This window comes from Homalodisca vitripennis, chromosome 8, assembly GCF_021130785.1.
Source record: "Homalodisca vitripennis isolate AUS2020 chromosome 8, UT_GWSS_2.1, whole genome shotgun sequence".
Classification (NCBI taxonomy): Eukaryota; Metazoa; Arthropoda; class Insecta; order Hemiptera; family Cicadellidae; genus Homalodisca; species Homalodisca vitripennis.
In genome coordinates, this window is record NC_060214.1 from 112,606,870 (window position 1) to 112,627,742 (window position 20,873).

Here is a 20,873-nt window from a genome sequence, read left to right on the forward strand (position 1 = left end):
ATCTGCTGAGTGGAAGATGTAGAAGGGAGTGAGCCATAAGAACTATTGTACAAGCAAACGTAATTTACACACATGGTGGAAAGTATCTGCTGAGAAGGATCTTGTGGAAGAGAGAGTGAGACAGAGGAATATTTTATATGTAAACATAACATACAAACAAGGGGAGAAATATCTACTCAGTGGAAGATGTAGAAGAGAGTGAGCCATAAGAACTATTTTACAAGCAAAACATAACCTACAAACTAGGGGAAACTATCTGCTGAGTGGAAGATGTAGAAGAGAGTGAGCCATAAGAACTATTTATTGTACAAGCAAACATAAACTACAAACAAGGGGAAAACTATCTGCTGAGTGGAAGATGTAGAAGGGAGTGAGCCATAAGAACTATTGTACAAGCAAACATAACCTACAAACAAGGGGAATACTATCTGCAGAGAGTGTGATATGGAAGATAGTAAGGATAACTATTGTAAAAGCAAACATAGCATACATAACTTTCAAACAAGGGGAACACTATCTGCAGAGACGATAATAGCATACATAGCAAACATACTTACAAATACGGGGGGGGGGGAATGTATCTGCTAAGATGTAGTTGTGGAAGCAACTAAAAACGTATAGAAACCGTAAAGATTGAGAAAAATCAATGGTTGTAAGCCGGTCCGTTATTATGATGTATTACATAACAAATGGTTATTTACAATCTTTTATTCAGGTCTGTTAAATGGTGGTTAAACAGACGGACAGACAGACAGTCCTGAGCATGAACAGATGGTCGACAACCTCGTGGTCTGGGGCAAGGTCCCTCTGTCACGTGACCTTGCCAAGTATCACTATCACTATCTCCACGGCGCGGCGCCATCGTGGTCCACTGAGCAGTCCGTCTGCACTCGTTCCTTACAAGTCAGGAACGAAGGAATGGAACCACCGTTCCCTGTTAGTGTTTCTACTCGCTTGAAATCGAGAACATTGGCATACGTAGTTTTACTTAAACTTCTTTACCGTTCGGTGTCATTAAAAAGATTTATGCAGTAGAATGAATGTCTGTTTACGCACATCAGATATGATCACTTATATCATACTAGCAGTAACCCGCGGCTTCGCACACTGTCTCGATGGTTTTGCTAGTGAACGAGCACTTTTGGTTCGAGTGCATTGTATTTTCCGACGCCATTGATGGGTTTTTGGTTTTTGCCTTGTCACGATCAAGAAAATATGTAAAAAGGAGTTTATTTATGGTCATTGTAATTCACTCCGGTCTTATTATTTTTCGTTCCTAGTTTATTTGCCTTGTTTCCCAATCAATTTAATCTATATGAAGTACAAAGTTATGAGAACCTACTTCTGTAAAAATACAACTATAAAGATGGGTCTATAACATTATTAAGTTTTCAAATTTATAACTTTTTTAATTCATAGTAAAAGTTTGATAGTAATTTTGTCTTTTATATAATATATAAATATTAAGTATTATATTATAATACTTAATATTTGCTCAAAATGTATAGTTAAAAGTATATTTTTTATTCAAACTTTTAATTTTCTTACTTGGATATTTTCTTACTCTGTGCTCAACGGCGGTTCCAGAAACGAGTTGAAATAAGAAGTGTCGTTATTAAGCCAACTCTAAGGCTTTCACACTATAAATAATGTAAACACATTGAAAATTTTGGTTAAAATAATTATTTTTATTAGTATATGGTTGTGATGACATAAAAAATGTTTTCACAGAATAGTTGATTATCTTTAACAGGCTCTTTAAAATTAAATATTTCGTAACTACTTAGAGTCCAGTGGGGGGCGTAGCATGGAAAGGTTTTCAAAATAAGAATATGCCTCTATTCTCAATATTCCTGAGAATGTCCATAAAACATTTCAGTTCAATCGGTTAAATAGTTTACGCGTGAAAGCAAAACTAACTAACAAACAAATTCACTTCCGCATTTATAATATTACTAGCTGTTACCCGCTGCTTCGCACGCAATCTTTAGAACCTAAGTTCTTATATTACTCAGTAAAAGCACTTATGAAGTAAAGTGACGGAGTTCTTTGAAAATTTTAAAACGTAAAGTAGGCATACATGAAGTAGATATTATATAACTTAAGTTCATGGTAAATATTACCAAAATTTAATTTAATTAATATATCATGTTTTGCACGTGGAAGGGCATTTCTGGTTCAAATTAATTAATTATATTTGCAGTTTCACAGCTGAGCCTGCATTTTTATTCTGATCAACAAAATACAAATACACAGGTCTCGAAAACCTACTTCGGCCAGAAAGTGTCTATTTCTAGCCTTTATCACATATTTCAGGTCTAAGATATTTCCAGTACCATAGTAGAGTTTGCCTTGTCCTGACGAAGAAAAGTATATACTTACGTACGACCGAGGAGCCTACTTCGGCTAAAAAGTGCCACTTCAGATCGTTTAAATTCACTTACTACATATGTCACATTTCAGCTTGCAATATTTCCTCGATCAAATTCTAGATACGTTCGATTATGCAGTTCTCGGAAATCTACTTTGGTCAAAATCGTCTACTATCGGCTTCTGTAATCTTGCAATGTCAAAAGGATTTGAATGTGTGAATAACTTCAATAAGCTGTTACGACTTAATGAAATAAGCGTTAATAAGTTGATCCCGGCGGTGGTCTGCCACTTAATCATAAAACGAAATTAGAAGCATTTAATGAGTTAATTAAGTGGACAATAACGCAAATAACAAAATTAAAATTACATTAAGCACGTAATCAAATGTTCTTGCGAGTTCACTGCATAATACTAAACGCATTTTGTAAACATATAACTGATTGTTTCTTCCTAAATTTTATAATAGTAGAAGCTAAATATTAAATTTGGATAACTGATTTTACAGGGTTAAGCTAAGTAAGCTAGGTACGAATTAATGCAAAATAACAAAGAAAAAAATTCTGAGTACTTATAATTAATGCACGTTATTTGTTGTTACATCACAATTAGAAATTATCTAACAATGGACAATTCAAGAATAATTTCTTTTGATTAGTTAATTTAACATCTTTGTAAAAAGTAAAAATAACATGTAGATGCCTAAATGTTCATATCTGAGGTAAAAAATTGATTGAATAAAAATTGATATTTCATTCTTACTTTAGGCTACATCTGCTAAATCTCGGAAATCACTTTTTCTTTAGAGGTATGAGAATGTATGTTTTAAATATTAGCCTCTGAGAAAGGTGTTTTTAAGATGTACTTTAAGGAAGAAAATAAAATAGAGTAAAATAATTTCTCCAACATTTAACAGATACATAGATAATCCCCCTTTCTATAAAAAGTCTATACTATGTGTTTCATATGAAAATTCATATAAATTCAAATTTGCTGATGCACATTTGTTTAGTACAATGTGATTGGGATTACGAATTTTTTAATGAGTACATTAATTAATTTATTTTTTATTGCATAGCAGTAATATAATATCCGTTGAATTGATTTTCAAATTAAGATTAACGCTTACTGGCTTATATATTTAAAAGAGGTTTCATATTATACCAAGATTAAAATAACGTCCGAAAAGAAAAAACACGTCAAGATTGTTTACGTTAAGAAATGAATCAGTTGATTTTTTTAAAATTAGTGAAATAAATATAAATAATTAAAAACCAGTGTAAAAAAATTAAGAAATGTTTTCAAATAAGGTTAGATATTGGATTTTATAACCAACCAAGTGATATTATCATTGTTTATGGCTTGAGGCATAAACTAGAACAACGCATGTGCGTTTTAGTAACGATTTGTTTTAAACAAAACAAAAATACTCTCATAAAATAAACATTGGAAGTATGGAAGTCCATGGAACAGACCTCAAAATCCACAAAAGGCACATATAAAGTGTGAGTACTTTTGATTGATACTATAATATGTATGAAAATTAATATTTTTAGGTACTAGCCATACAAAAGTTAAGAGATTATTCTAATAATTTAGATAGACACAGGATTTTTACTCGAGTCAGAACCGGTTTGTTATTTGGGTCTCGTGGTGTGTAGGCCCCAAATAGACACCACTGTTTGTTGTTTTTAGAATGAATTTAGAAACCATACTTTTAAAAACACAAATATTTATTGTACATAGCAAGTTTTGAGATGAGTACAGCTAAGTAGACTCGTGGAAAAGCAGATGAACTATATTTACAAATGATTGCGGAAGATGAGTGAGTAAATCTGTAAATTTATAATAGGGATTCAAAGAAACTGACCTGACCTAACCTAACCTCCAATTCTGCCGTTGATAGTCTTATCTTATCGCGCGACTGCAGTTATATTGAGTGATTAATTCATTACTCAACCTACTGTTGACATTTAATTGACCCCCCTGATGAATTGAGTATCTTGGAGGCCAACACAACAATACCTCCTTGTGTTTGAGGTAATTAAAGCAATATACTGTTTCCGGGAAATTGATGCACCTTAAAGGCCCTTTTTAAATCTCAATCTATTTATTATTGTTGATTTGCGCGTTTAAAAACTATAGAAACAACGTAGAGGTTAGTTTACATACTCAACACAAATCCATTATTATTATTATTTTAAGTTTGTGTTGTTAATACGCTATTTATATTATTTGTTTACTTATAAGAAAACGGGAATAACCACTGATCGGTTTGTATCAGTAAAACCATGGCAAATGTTCGGAAAATCCTGTTTCCTTCTCAATCTTTCCATCACCAAAAGCAAACTTTGAACAAATAATTGTTAAGTTAATTAATTTCTTTTCAAATAATTTACTTCTTTAGTTCAATAACGTGTACTAAGGTTGAAAGGAAGAGAGAAATTAATAATCCTAACCTCATCTCCAATATAGCTTATTTTCATTTTATTGCATTATAAAGTTCTCTTCCAATACCCAAACCGAAATCATAAAAATGCACTGTTGTATACAATAAAGCTGGTTTTCTAAATAGCTTAACTGTAATAAATGTTTCTGTTAAATTAAAACAATATAAAAATGCATGTAAATTATGTAACCATGTCGTCAAATTATTGAAGATTTAAAATGTTTCAAATTTGATCCGTGAGCGTTAATAACGTAAAATGTTTACAATATGTAGAATTATGTGTATTATGTATTAATAATTGTTTAACACGATTAATCAGGTACAATACACAGTACGTTTGTTCGATATAATTAGTATTTTGTTTATAGTATAGTTTAATTATAACTTCTCCAGTATCGTTAATATTCCTTTTTTGTTTTCTGTACATATACAGAAAACAAAAAAGGAATACAATTTCTATGTTTAAATGTTTCCCATTCCTTTGCAAACCAAAATAACTAATTTGAGATTAACGTAAATTATGTTTGTATAGTATACAGAATTTGAAACACATAACAAGACGTTTGCAAAGGTTTAATAAAATTTCCGCCTTGCCACTCTTTTATGGTATTTCTCACGAAAAAATTTCACGAACAAACAGAGTATCAAATTCCTTCACCATCATTCATTCATTGAAAAATGAAAAATAAAAATAATTGTATTAAATGCAATATTTTTTCAAATATTTTTATATTGTATACACGAAATAATTGGACTAACTGGAACGTCTGAACTTCATTATTGTGTGAACTGAGACTTTAACGTTCTTACTGGTTAATTAATTATAGAACTTCATGTAAATAATTACTTAGCAACTGTCTCTGTAAAAACTAAAGTGATTACGAGATATACAACTGTATTTAACAGATCGTGTTTACCAAAGGCTTCTACCGTTGTCTCGTATACCAATCACGTTCATGAAATAATAAAAATACCTAGAAATTAACATTTTATTACAACACTTGTTTATTTATTTCCTATTTGACCTTGAACGAGAATTCCCTGTGATAAATATGGTTATAATTGATGATTGTGTTGCCTTATCTGTAGCTGATACTCGTCTTATAGCGCCCAGTAATGCAAGGTCGTAGGTGTATCATATTTTATTAATTAAGACATTGGCATTTCTTGAATATTTTCTTCTGTAGATGTTTTAAAGAGCTATAAATTTATGATACGAAAACATTTTCCAAACTCAAAGGCGATTATACCACCTTATCAGCTTGGGAAAACGTCAAGAGCTACAGGCCTTTATCATCAGAATGACTGAAGTCGATAAGAACTGGAAAAACTTAACCATGCTGTAGTAGAGATTACACTTCTTTTAGTTCCCCAATACAGTTCCTGTCCCCAATACAGTTCCTCTATGTGTGGGCAAGAGGAAGGTGTTAGATGCTCTTGCAGCAAATGATACAGTGTGTATCGTGCATGAAACTGAAGCTCCTACAGAACTCTTGGTGATCATATTTAGCATCGTTCTGTAGGTATATGCTGGAGAGACCTCTTCATTCGATTTTTGTTGAACCATGACCAAAAGCATTGTTCATTATTTATAATGCATTTTAAGTTACTTATACACTTCCCAGACCCACAGCAATGTAGATACAGAGAAAGAATGTCTATCCCTATAATTAGGAATATCAAATATAATTTTATATCAAAGTAAAAAGGCCGGAATATCTCCTCTACCTTGGATGATAATATAAGCTACACATTTTTGAAATCAAAATAATTGGTGACCGCAATTCCGTATTTACTAAGATTTCAATGTTAAAGTAAGTAGTAAAAACTTTCAATTTAAGGTTAAGAGGTTAATTTATCATGTTCAAATAAATTTACTAGTTAAGTCTAGTAAACATAAATTAAAAAACACTACTACGTAATTACTTCACATAAGTTCTAATTAATTTACTGAAACTCGTACCGAATGCACAATTATACACAACCAAATAATATAATAAATAGAGAAAATAGCTTGATAATCACTGAAATTAATCACGTAAAACTGAAAATTTTGTAATCAAACTGTAAATTGACTCTTTTCAACACAAAAACTTTAATATCAATTTAAATTATTTGTAAATTTACTATGTTATATACATAGGTGCTGAAAAGTCTTTTAATGACATTCTGTACTCGTAAACGTACAAACATAAAACTTTGTACAGTGACACAGGGCATAAATTTGAACTTTTTTTGATGCAATCAGTAGCTCTTCTCTACATCAGGGGGATGTCCCGTTAGGAGTCGGTAGAAAATCTTAAATGTAAGCATAGTTCGATGTGCATACCATTTTAGAGGTCATAGTTAGTAGAACGTCATGCCGCAAATTAGACCTCAAAAGATTAGACCTAAACAAGAAAGGCCCAATTTTATTTTAACCGTATCAGATGAAGCTACAAGGCTTCACACATTGTCCACGAGGAGCCAATTTTAAATGTAAGCATAGCTTGATATTCTTATCATTTTAAAGTGCTGTTCAAGCAAAGAAATATGCCGCAAACAAGACTTCAAAAGCTTTATCTCTTACCAAATGGTAGTGGTACAAAGATTTTAAAAGTAAAGTAAAAATTCAGCAGAAAAATCAGGAAGTTGCTTTAATTGGTTTAATTTCACATTGACTATTTATAGTGGTTAGTAACAATAGCAGCAAATATCAGCTACCTAGTTTATTAAATCTACATGTAATGAAATAATGAAATAATGTATTTATATTACACTGATTTGGAAAAACTTTGATCGCGCCGTTTACATCAGAAAGAACATGCAGTATCTTACCTTACAAAACTGTAAAAAAAGTAAAGAATGTCTTATTTTACCAGGCGAAGTTAGGGCTAAGAAGCCCTCTCTAACACTTAACCTGGGGACCAACGGCTTAAAGGTGACTTCCGAACCACCACCAATGGCCGGGCAGGCGGGCTGCTTGCAAGGACAGGATCGCTCAGCGGTCACCCATCCAAGCAGCAGCCACGCTCGACGTTGCTTGATCTGGTTATCTTGCGATAACCGCCGTACAACACTGTACTACTTCTAGGTTTTATAAACAGAATGCCAGCACAAGCAATACCACACGAGGCCATTATCGGTATTGTAAGGAAAACTGTGGCTTGTCCCAGACAACAGCTATTTCTACTGCTATATAGATCACCTTCAATTCCACTTCTGCTTTTTTAATGTGGATGAGTAAATGCAAATTTACTAACAAATAATGTCAGAAGGCGTGGTTTGATATATTTCGGTGTATAACTAGACAAATTTCAAGAAACTACTCTATTCCTCAGTTAAGGGGACTTGAACACTTGTATTCCGCCAATGTTAAATTGTCAATATTGGTAAACCCGTTTTCTCAAGAAGTACTTGGAATAGGAAGATGAAATTTTCAGACCTGTTTTTTATTGTTATATAAGGAATGCGCTGTAGTAAAAATAAATAACATTTTTTTTTAAAGTTCAATTTATGACTTTTTTTTTAAATTGGCCCAAAAACCCATGTTTCCATATACAATATATTTTTTGTTAAATTATTTATAATTAAATTGATACTAGGTTACTGCCACATTTTTAAAATTACATGTGTGACACTGAGAAAAAATTTCAAGTCTGTAGCCTTAGTAGTTCCTGAGATATCGGGTCATTTGTTTAAAAAACGTTTTTTTCGGAAAACGTAGAAAAAGTAAATTAAACAATTTTTTAATAACAAACAAGGCACTATTTTTTACTTACTTAAGTTAAAACCCTCCTGGGCAGTAGTCATCTTAATTTTTCCTGCCCAGTTTTCTTTTCCTGGTTCAGTCTCCTTTTCTTTATTCTGGCCTCCTCGGTCATGTCTTCCGCTGCTCGGTCGGCTTGTTTGATACGAGTGTCATAAAACTTCTTCAGGGCTGCAATTGTATATTGGCCTAAATCCTTAACACCTAGTTCTTCCAGCACCTTAATCCTACCTACATTTCCATCATTGAATGATATCACAGCATCCCAAAGTCCTAGGTCTAGTGTTTTTTTTCACCAATGAAGTTGGCTTTGGACAGACGGCTGTTTTGGATTACAATATTGTTTAAATGACTCGTTACAATTTTGGGTGCGCCCATGAAGACATTTTTTCAGGAGCTCTTTATTACTTAGATCTATGAAAATAGGTTTAACCTGTTTTATGATGACCTCTGGCAATGACTTCTTGTTTCTATAGCCAGATGGATCTTGTCTATACTTGCACCAGGTATCTGGAGCAGGACACAACTCGTGACTTGGGTTCTCATCCGTGGAAAGTCGATAAAAATATGTAGCCCACACTGCCTTGTGCATGTTTTTCCAAATTTCCTGAGTTACCTCTAATGGCATTCCCATTATAGGATTGTAGCTAATCTATTACTTTGTCGGTCAGTCGTCCTGCGCTTTTTATCGATTTTCCATCCGCAAGCTTTGTCCCACCTAGCTTTTCTTTCAATTTTCTGAGCCTAGTTCCAAGCCGCTTTTCAACATGGCCGACACACTCTAATTTTTCAACATCTACATCATAAGGCTTGCTTTCTTTTACACATAAATATGCCTTGGAATACCTTGTTCCAAGGTAAACAAGATAGTAAGCATTATAACAAAGAGTCAACTAATGGAGCCTGAAAATTAACCCTCACCATACGTGACAACGGATTTTAAAAGAATTATTTTCAAATACTTGTCATAATATTTATTCTAGTGTTATATATTGTTGTGTTCACAATTAAATATACTATAATAAAACACACAAAAAAACAAAAATTGAAATTTTTGAAATTTTAAAGTGTTCAAGTCCCCTTAAACGATTGAACCATATTTACATTAACAAAAACATGCGGAAAAACACTTAAATGTGTTGACCATTGAACACTTTCCGGTGAATATGATAGGTTTTCATTTAATTTGAAAGCCAGTTTTCTCGGTTTTACTTCAACTTCCTCTCAACTTTCCATACATATCGAGTGCAGAGTGTACTCGTACTTGTGCTAAAACTAAATTATCTGTTAGACGGCTTGGTGTGATCGTTATGGAGCGGATATTATTGCAAAAATAAAACATATATCGTACAAAAAGTTAATACGATGGGGGATCATAAATAAAGAATGGCCGGGTAGCAGAATGGTCGGTGGGAGGGCGCCGAAATAAGGTTCTTGCAAGGATTGAGTTTCTATTTCAGGCTGACTCTATTGTATATGGCTTTTGGTAAATTGCATTACTTTCTGCTTAAAAACTAAATATTAGTAGTACTTAACACAGCCAGGCAAAACAGTGTATCCATCCTCGTTTATAAAAAAAAAACAAAGAAATGCAAATTGAAAATTCCAATCTTCTTTCTTCTCAATTTATTCAAAAATTAAACTCTAGTCAAATCTAATTTTTCATACTGGCTGAAATATTTCCAAAAATTTTTGTATTTACATTTTTACACCATATGTTATTTTAATATTAATTGTAACAAACAATGTGTAAATATTTATTTGTGGAGTTGCCTGAAGATGAAAACCTTTGCTTTCGAAAGGCCTCGTCCAAAAAATAAACAATTTGGAAAAAAGTAGTGTTTTATTAACATTTAATAATATTTAAAGAAATGCAAGTTTAACACTCCACTGGTATCCTTTCTCAGTGTTCAGAACCCTCTTAATATGTGAATTATTCAAGCAGTGGTCTTAAAAATTACAATAGCATTAAGACATTATTAGGTCTTTCATCTTGTGGACCCCAAATTTTGTGTGTTCACTCTACAATCAGCAAAATCCATGGAAACTAATGAAGATTAATTATAAAATATTTGTTGTCTTTTAATTTATTTCCAAGGATACGATTGTCTTTTAGCTGGACTTTGGCGCGAGTCAGTCGATTTTCTGCGAAGAGATTTAGGAGAATTTACAAACACAAAAAACTACTTTTGAAAGTAAGTGCCTTTGATTCAACTAGAAGACACCGAAGAAATATCAAGTGACTGACGAAAAGAAGAAAGAAGTTTCTGGGAAGATACATCACTTTTTCGTTCGCCAGCAGGAGAGCCTTTTTAGTTTCGCTACATCGAAGCTTCAGCCAGAGTATCTCCTAAAAGTAAGTGCCTTTGATTCAACTAGAAGACACCGAAGGATTGTCAAGTGACTGACGAAAAGAAGAAAGAAGTTTCTGGGAAGATACATCACTTTTTCGTTCGCCAGCAGGAGAGCCTTTTTAGTTTCGCTACATCGAAGCTTCAGCCAGAGTATCTCCTAAAAGTAAGTGCCTTTGATTCAACTAGAAGACACCGAAGGATTGTCAAGTGACTGACGAAAAGAAGAAAGAAATTTCTGGGAAGATACATCACTTTTTCGTTCGCCAGCAGGAGAGCCTTTTTAGTTTCGCTACATCGAAGCTTCAGCCAGAGTATCTCCTAGAACCCCACGAAAAGGGTCAACCTTTCAAGAATGGAGATGTTCCTCCTGCTTCTTCTGCGCCAAGTCTCAGAACGATGGGACGACCTGCACTGGTGCCCAATCAACGACATGGTCAATCTGTGTAAAAACATCATTGACTTTTTTACTCAATAAAATATCTTCTATGAATATTCTGTGTAATCTATAAAACCTACCATCTATACAGGCTATCCAAATCAAATCAAATCACGTTTATTTCCAGACAAAAATGAAAGACAAGTAAATCTTTGTATTGAAAGGGATAACAAATGTAGCATTTGGGTATCTAATCATTATAAAAGATACAAGTATCCTAGTAAATACACTTCATAATAATTAACGCTAAAATAAGTATTAAAAAGTCATATCACAAGAAATAAATCCATGTAATGAAATAAAGAGATGAATTAGGCATATATAGGCTCTTAGAGCAGTTTCAAAAGAAAACTACAACTTTTTGATGTACAATATTTCGTTATAATTAACAACTTTTTCAAGTACACTTTTAAAACATACACAGAATAAAATTAAAATATGAAAAAATATGTATATATATATATATATATATATATATGTATATATATATATATATATATATTATACATGTATATATATACAAACAGCATTTAATTTGCTACATAATTTCTGAATAATTTAAAATAATATGGGAAAAGAGCCTACATGGTCCTTAATGGGCCTGTGCGTAGAATCGAGATGAAATTGTTAGGATTATAATTTTATCTTGAGCAATGTGTAGATTAATTTTATACATTTTTTTTATTGAAAGAAGTTATCTGAAGCAGAATAACTTATTGATATTATTTGGGAATTCTGATAATTAACAATATTATAGAGAAAGTAGACAAAAACAAATACAAATTTTGAGTGAACAAAAGTTAATAAAAATAGGATGATTACTCATGTAAACGAATTTTTATATCTTTAATTTGGAGAGAAGAGGAGACAATCCCGTCAGTAAGTTGTCAGTTAGTCTAAGTCCGTCTGTAGTCAACAGAGACAAGTGACTGGGCCCCCTAACTTCTTGTTAGAATAAAAACTCGACATTTTTCTCAAACACTTCAGGAGAGGGAGAAGAATCCGCTCTCATCATTGATATAGAGGAATCGCCTAGGACATGAACAGAAAGTCTTTCATAATATTACTAAGACATCCAAATCTGGACTTAATGTTTGGAAGTATAAAGATAGACGGGAAACTGCTCATGGCTAACAGAAGTTTCGCCATAAGCCACAATATTAAAAGCTACCAGATTATATCCCTATAAGAGCAATGCTAACCTAAACACTAACGCTCTTACGGGGCGGGAAAAAGTTTGGTAGAACTTTCATTTTATATATACTCAAAATTTAAGATATGCTATTTTAGATTTTTAAACATTCTTTTACTGTATACAAAAATATACACTCTATAAGGAAAACAAAAAAAGCTTTGGGTTGTGTATTATTCGTGTCTTTGACACCAACCATAATTGTGCTACAAAAAATATGTACGAAGCAGTATTTGAGGTTGGACACAGGTCATGAGGGATAAAGGTCAAGGTCGTTTCTGATGTCTTTACACATCACCGGAATATCGGAATAATAAGGCGACAATGTCCACTATACTTATTGAGATACTTGTGCTTTTTTTGTTCTCTTAGGACAAGAAGCTTATAAATTGCACTTAGTCCTGTAAGACCCTTTGCACTGCTTCCGGAGTGATAGGATATTCAGGATGGGTAAGGTTAGGGAGTAAGGGCCGCCTCCTATCAAGGAGGAAGAATTAGGGCACTTCATCTCAAAGTCATCTCGGAAGAAGGGGAGGCCAGCTCTGAACTAGCCTCTCCAGTCAAAGTAGGCAGGGGGTGGCACACCCTTGTTGAGGTTAACAAAACCCTCTGAGGTAAGGGAACAAACCCCACCAACTCCAACAGTCATCTTCCACAGTAGACTAGACCTATCGAATTGCCCATGAACCCCAGAATCTCAACATTTGCGGTTAGTGACGTGCCGCTACTGGACATCCATAAGGTTGCCCAGATTGAAGTGGCACATCGGTTTTTGCTGTGCCCAGTGGTGGGTTCAACTGGTAGGTATAAACCAGCCAGAAGTGATCCCTGCTGGGTGATACTTGTGCTTAAAATGAATCTTAAACCTTCGGGTACATTATGCTCTCAATATTACACTAGGGCTTTCACGTGGTTTACGCTATATAAACTGTTGTGAATCTTATTATCGTTAAATAAATCCTCACAATTCGTTCAAGTACCATACAGGGTTACACACATCATTCACGTCATTCTACGTAATGAGTTCTTATACTCCTGGCATGAATACTATTGAACGTTTTCGAACAATCGAATTAAATGATTATGCGTATTACCCCGTAACAGCCCAGTGGCGCCACGTGGACACAGCGGTACGTACAGTAAGTAGTACTTACTCTCACGTTAGTGGAGCTCTCACTTCATTACCTAGGCTGATAAAGGCTAATCAATTAATGATGCCTGTTAAAAGTAATAAGAGAAATACTATATTTTTGGTACTTTGGGATTATACCGATATGAGTCGTTATTTGACATTTTGCTTCTACTGATTACTAGATTAGCGTAGAACAATATTTCGCCAGTATAAAACAGGAATTGTCTTATTGTTGTCGCTGTTAACCCGATTACGGCAGGCCGCGCGGAATCACATTATACGGGTTGTGCCCAAACCCCTCCCCATTCCTCAGAGAGAGGTCAAAGTCGAGCGGTCTAGTAGATAACGTGATTGCAGTCTAGCCGCCCGTTCAGCTGTTGCGTCGCTTTGTTGTACTTCCGTGTTTTACCTCTACATTTCTCCAAACACAAAAATTCAACAAAAACGAACATAACCAACCAAAAACTAAACTCTTTATTGAAAAAAAACACACAAAACTCCGCCAACCAAAATGCGAGTGCCTCCGGCCATCAGCGTGGGCTTCGGCAGCACCTTGGTGCTGCCCCGCGCTGTGCCAACGAAAGAAAAAAATCCCTCGAGATAGTACCTATCAGTAAAATATCAAATTCTAGATCTGAAATATAAATTGAATTGTAATGGAAAGGCAATTATGTACCGTGCAAAAAACTTAAATAATCATGTGATGCCGCGCGGCCTACCGTAATCGGGATTCTCGAGAAACATAAGGTAACAGCGACAACAATACCGATCGAAATACCTGGAAATGCTTGTTGATTTGTGTAATGTTAGTTCTGTTACTCAACTACATCGTTTTATAACGTTCTAAGTTCATTGAAAAAGGTTTAAGCGTTGGGGCATATAACGGAATCTGACCCCATTAACAATAAATTAATAATCGTTGTAAGTTTGTAATTTTGTAATTTAATGAGTTGTTTTTTCGTTCTATCATGTTTGTTTCTATAAATTTATATTTTTGTGTTCTTCATACTGGTGTGGTTGGTATAATCCCAAAGTACCATATTTTTTCATTTCAGAGGTGTATTTTTGACCATAGTGTAGTTTGTGGCGCGTATTGTTGCAGTCAGTTAGTCATTGTGCCGTAAACTTGAATCGAACTAGTCATCATAGAAAAATAGCCTCAAACGTTTGGTATTTGTGGCAAGGTTGGAAATTTAATGAAATTGTTCAAATAGTTGGTGTCTAGTATTTTTTATAACTATACTGGTATTTTGTTAATTCATTGACTTTAAAATTTTCATTAGACGCCATTTGTTAATATTAATGAAAATAACACTTTTATTAAACTTTTCCTTATCAATTCAAAACTATGAGCCAAATTTGGTTTGTTTATCTTAACTATTGTTAAAGTTAATAACTTTTAATAAAAAGTACATAATGGCGGCTAGCGGCTAAACGAGGCATTTCTCATCTATGTTTATATAACGTTTTTTTAATGATGAGTACTATCAGCCACAGAAGTTTGTGACACCCTGTATATTTAAAAGTGTTAAGTTTAAATTACTTACTTTCGTCCACAACTCTAAAAGGGAACAAAACTCCAACAGCTTCTGCGACGAGGTTTCATCTCGTATTTCACAACGACTTTTGACTTCACAGCCTATATCTACCCTTTGTCTGGCCTATCCCTATTTACACTGCTACTCCTACTTTTCACAACATAGGTCTATAAGAGGCTAGATGAGGTACTTCACTATTTTAAACGGTACTTTGGGATTATACCGACCACACTAGTATGAAGAACACAAAAATAGAAATTTATAGAAACAAACATGATAGAACGAAAAAACAACTCTTCAATTACAAAATTACAAACTTACAAGCATTTCCAGGTATTGTGATCGGTATTATTGTCGCTGTTATCTTATCTTTCTCGAGAATCCTGATTACGGCAGGCCGCGCGGCATCACGTGATTTGCACGGTACATAATTGCCTTTCCATTACAATTCAATTTATATTTCTGATTAGCCCCTCTAGAATTTGATATTTTACTGATAGGTACTATCTCGAGGGATGTTTTTCTTTCGTCGACATCAGCGCGGGGCAGCACCGAAGGTGCTGTCGAAGCCCGCGCTGATGGCCGGAGGCACTCGCATTTTGGGTGGCGGAATGTGATCAAGAATAAAAACAAGTTTTGAGTGTTTTTTTTAATAAAGAGTTTAGTTTGGTAAATGTTTGTTTTTGTTAAATTTTTGTGTTTGGAGAAATGTAGAGGTAAAACACGAAAGTACAACAAAGCGATGCACCAGCTGAACGGGCGGCGAGGCTCTGCAATCACGTTATCTACTAGACGCTCGACTTTGACCTCTGTCTGAGGATGGGGAGGGGTTTGCGATAAGACAATTCCTGTTTTATACTGACGAAATATTGTTCTACGCTAATCTAGTAATCAGTAGAAACGAAATATGAAATAACGATTCATGTCTGGGTGTGGTCGGTATAATCCCAAAGTACCTTTTAAACTTTTTATTGCAACAGTCTGTTGCTTATTTATTCATGTTCATTTACCAAACTGTGTTAATGTGTTTTGGAACTATTTAAAAATGTTCTGTTTGACTATTTTTCACTTCTTTACCGTTATTGGTTATATTGTCTCATATGCTTGGTTTGAAAAATTATGTTACACAATAGTAGCAGACACTGAACAGCTGGTCGTAGTCAATTTTGTTTGTTTTTTTCGTACATCCTGTCAGAGCATAGGTTAGTATCAAATTGAGGCGAAGTTCCCAAGTTTACTAACGAAATCTTCGGCATTTTAGATTTAATACCCCGTTTTAATGTAACCTTTTTGTTGTTGTTTGAATTGCAATTTTAACTTTAATTTTTTGTTATATTTTTAATCAATCGTTTTTGAAAAGAACTTACAAAATTGAAGTATAAAATCATAGAATCCTGCGATATTCTTTTTTGAATAGAGAATTTACTATTACTGTATGTTGACAATGTAACATATAAATGTTTAAAATTTTTCATTGATATGATGATTAGTTTATAAGTTTAATGGATAATGACAGCAGCTCAACTAATGGCGTCTTTCCAAAAACATTGGACTTTCCCTTAGAGCCCATCAATAATCTCGTGGCCCATGAAAGCAAGAAGTGGAATATTTACTTATTTATTATTCAATTATGTTATGTTACGTTCAAATACAGGTGTTCCGATAGTTTCCGTTCTTCTAAACCAGTCACAGAATGGGAGCGCACATAAGAGCTAGCAGCTGCTAGGAATTTCCCATAAACCTAGCACTTGTATACGAGTTTCAAGTGAATTAAAGAGAAATGTATAGGCCTTTAAAGCTAGCAATTGCTAGGATTTTGTTGTCACACTCCAGGGCATGCTATGCTTTTTGGTTATAGGATAATTTAACCCCAGAAAATTGCGGAGGTTTCATGCACTTGCGGCAAACCAGAAACAAGTATTGTGCTCGTAGCGAAATAAACAAGTGTAAAAGAACTGTTACGCTTTGAGAAGGAAAAACATTGATTTTTTTAGCTGGAGAGTTTTTAAATTTCAAGTGATAATAGCGGGGATGAACAAGTATGTCTCCTAGGAAACAAATGGAGATATTCTTGTGTTTTGTAGCCCATCCTAATTTTCATACAGCCCACTAGCGAAGATGTAGGTGTTCATAGATCTGCACCATGCAAAACTGTATACCATGTTGTTGGCCCATACCAATTTATTGATAGAACTAATTTTTTAACAGGAAAACCCTTCACAGCAAGGACCCTCGTTGATGCTAGGCCTAGCAGTTGCTACTCCTAGCACTTGCTAAAGTTTTTCCGGTAAAACTGCTTAATACAAGCCTAGATTTTTTCTCCCTGATGTTAGCAGTTTATTTATTCACATCGAAATTTGAGCTACTAAGAGTTCTAGGGTGTAGATGATAACCAGTACATTCCAGTTTTTGTTCACTTAAAACAAATGAAGCATTTTGCAGGTAACGAGTCGTCAGGGTGTTTTGAGCAAGGACGTAGCCAGCGAGGGGTTCCAAGGAGCCCGGACCCCCTCCAAAGATTTAATTACCTTTTTAGTAAACAATTATTGTTATTTAAATAATTCGATATTACTGACATGTCTGCTGAAAGATCGTTCCTCAACATAGATAAGGGTCAAGAACTTTTTTAAGGAACAAAATGGGGCCTTACTTTCTGTCCACTTTGGTAAAATGTCGGTTGCCTTGACCCCCCCCCCCCCCCCCGTCCCCCCCCACGATAAAAATGTGCTTGACATATTTGCGTTTGGATAAGCTAGTGAATAAACAATAATATACCTCAAAAATTTCAAAATTTGATTTGTTTAATGTTATGTAAGAGTCAAAAATACGGATTGAAGAATCATGCCAAACATTTTAGAAACAAGGTTACATAAGTCGATTCTTGTCGCTATTACAGTTTTGAGTATTTTCTAGAAAAAAATGCTGAGATTAAAAAAAATTAGAGATAGATTTATTTTATTAATTGTCGGCCTGCAGCTGTTTAATTCAATGAACTTCAGCTTCTCTAAATATTCAATTGATAGAGACTTAAATATTTAATATATTAACATACTGCATGAGGTTCCCATACTGTAGCGATGAACCAGACTTGTTCACATAAATCAGGAAGAAAAAGGGACTGAGTATTGAATCCTTGGAGGACACCATACTTTAATCGCTTTTGTGATAAAGCCCGATTTGATATTTGGACCGACTGTGATCTGAGATCCAGGTAAGAGTTAGGCCACGCAAGAGGCTCTCCCAGCACACCACAAGATTCCAGCTTGTTAAAAAGTAATTCTGTAAGCTTCGCAGTCGAAAAATTTAGCTTATTGACTTTGCTTGAGGTTTGATAAATAACAACTTAAAAGGTGAATTATATAACAATTCTTATTTCAATGAACAATTGAATATATGTACTCTAATTCATATAAATGTGTAATATTATAAGTTATAAGCTTAATTGAAATTGATTAATTATCCATAAGTTTAGGTACACAGTTTAAACACAGATTAAAAGCCAGATGGTTAGTTGTTTGGCTTTTAAAGAAGATCTTTTCTTGTTCCCTACATTATTGTGAGATATTTAATTAAAAAAGAGGCAATATGTCATATTTATTCTCTTTTCTGTTGGTAGTAAAAAACCCCCATTTTATATTGTAGAATGAAACACTGTCATAAAAAAATATCATCATTTCCTAATTTTCTCTACGGTTAACTGATTTTCTTACTATTATTCAACTCCGGAATCTATCCCTGATTTATTATACGGTTGCAATAATGTAATTAAAATATCCGTGATAGTTTATTTGAATTTGATTTAAATGAGGTAGACTATTAGATAGTCAATTCCAATAATTATCTAGGTGTGAAATCCTGTTAGCTCGGTTCTGTACAGTCACTGAACTGTGATAAGTCCAAACTGTTGTGATTGTAATTGTACCGGAGTGTCACTAATCAGTTATTGGTATTGAGGTTCACTTTTATTCACATTTTAATGTGTGTAGAGTTTAAGACTTGCAATACGGACTTATTTCATCCATTAATCTAAATTTTTCTCAAGTCTTTACGGTTGAAGTGACAAGTCGTTGGTAGCAGGTGTAGCAGGCATTCATACTGATGCAACATCCATTATTTACTTGTGGATCTTAGCGTGCAGTGCAGTTTAAATCATGTCTTGTATTTGTTGGAGTTGTATAATATTAATAACTCTGGTACATTTCGTTTGTTCATTTTTTTCCCCAGGAGATGTATCTTATCACGAATACAATGTGACATGCGCTAGTGTTTTCAAATCCGTCAACTTAATCTGTCTGGTATAACAGGTATAAAAGTATAACTGATAATTTTTATACGAATTAGAGTATATAACAATTGTTCATTGTAATAAGAATTGTTATATAATTCAACTTTTAAGATGTTATTTATCAAACCTCAAGCAAAGTCAATAAGCTAAATTTTTCGACTGCGAAGCTTATATAATTCTTTTTAACAAGCTGGAATCTTGTGGTGTGCTGGGAGAGCCTCTTGCGTGGCCTAACTCTTACCTGGATCTCAGATCACAGTCGGTCCAAATATCAAATCGGGCTTTATCACAAAAGCGATTAAAGTATGGTGTCCTCCAAGTATCAATACTCAGTCCCTTTTTCTTCCTGATTTATGTGAACAAGTCTGGTTCATCGCTACAGTATGGGAACCTCATGCAGTATGTTAATATCTTAAATATTTAAGTCTCTATCAATTGAATATTTAGAGGAGCTGAAATTCTTTGAATTAAACAGCTGCAGCCGACAATTTAATAAAATAAATCTATCAAATTAATTATCAAAACCAAATCCACGTTTCGTAAATTTTGAATTTGATCGAGTTTTCTCGAGTGTGGACCAACCGGAAGGATCGATGATACTACTCTCGAGGAATCCGACTCAGTCAAGTTCCTTTGCTTTCACCTGAACAGAAGTTTGACTTAAAACTATAATGTGAACAGCTTTTGTGCAAAGGAATCTCGAGGAAGTTCTGCACTAGACAAGTACTAAATAATATCAGTACCACTAGGTTTCGAGATCTGATCTCTTCCTCAGGTAAAAAACTAACCTAACACATAATTACAAAACTAGGTTGGTTTTTAATTGTAATTTTACTGGTTTCGCAACACAAAATGTGTTCCGTTGAATTTTATAAACATTTTAAACAGTTACCAAAATAAAATTAGTGTGAATAAAGTATATCTTATAGTTTTACTAATATTTATTGATTTAAGTTCCCTAATCTCTCTAAACTTCTTCTAATAACTTAACCTTAAACGTGATTTATAAGTTACTTAACTGCAAACATCTTAGTAGCATGGTGGCTTACATGTTTTAGTCATATATTGCTTTTGGCATATAACTACAACGTGAATTAAAACTTATTAAATCGAAGAAGCAAAATTCAAGCTGATCGACGAGGTTTATGCCGTTACTAACTAGTTTCACGTCCCAAAGGAACTAAGTTATTGAAGGGAAAGGGCGAGTGAGGGACGTTAACTTTGAGCACACATCCCTGAGAAACTTACTTTGATACTATACTTCCTTATTTATAGGAAAGAAACGTACCAGACCGCTATCAGATTAGAGTAGACCTGAAATATATATTTATAAATAAGAGTATATTTTTAAAATACATAAAATGTATAA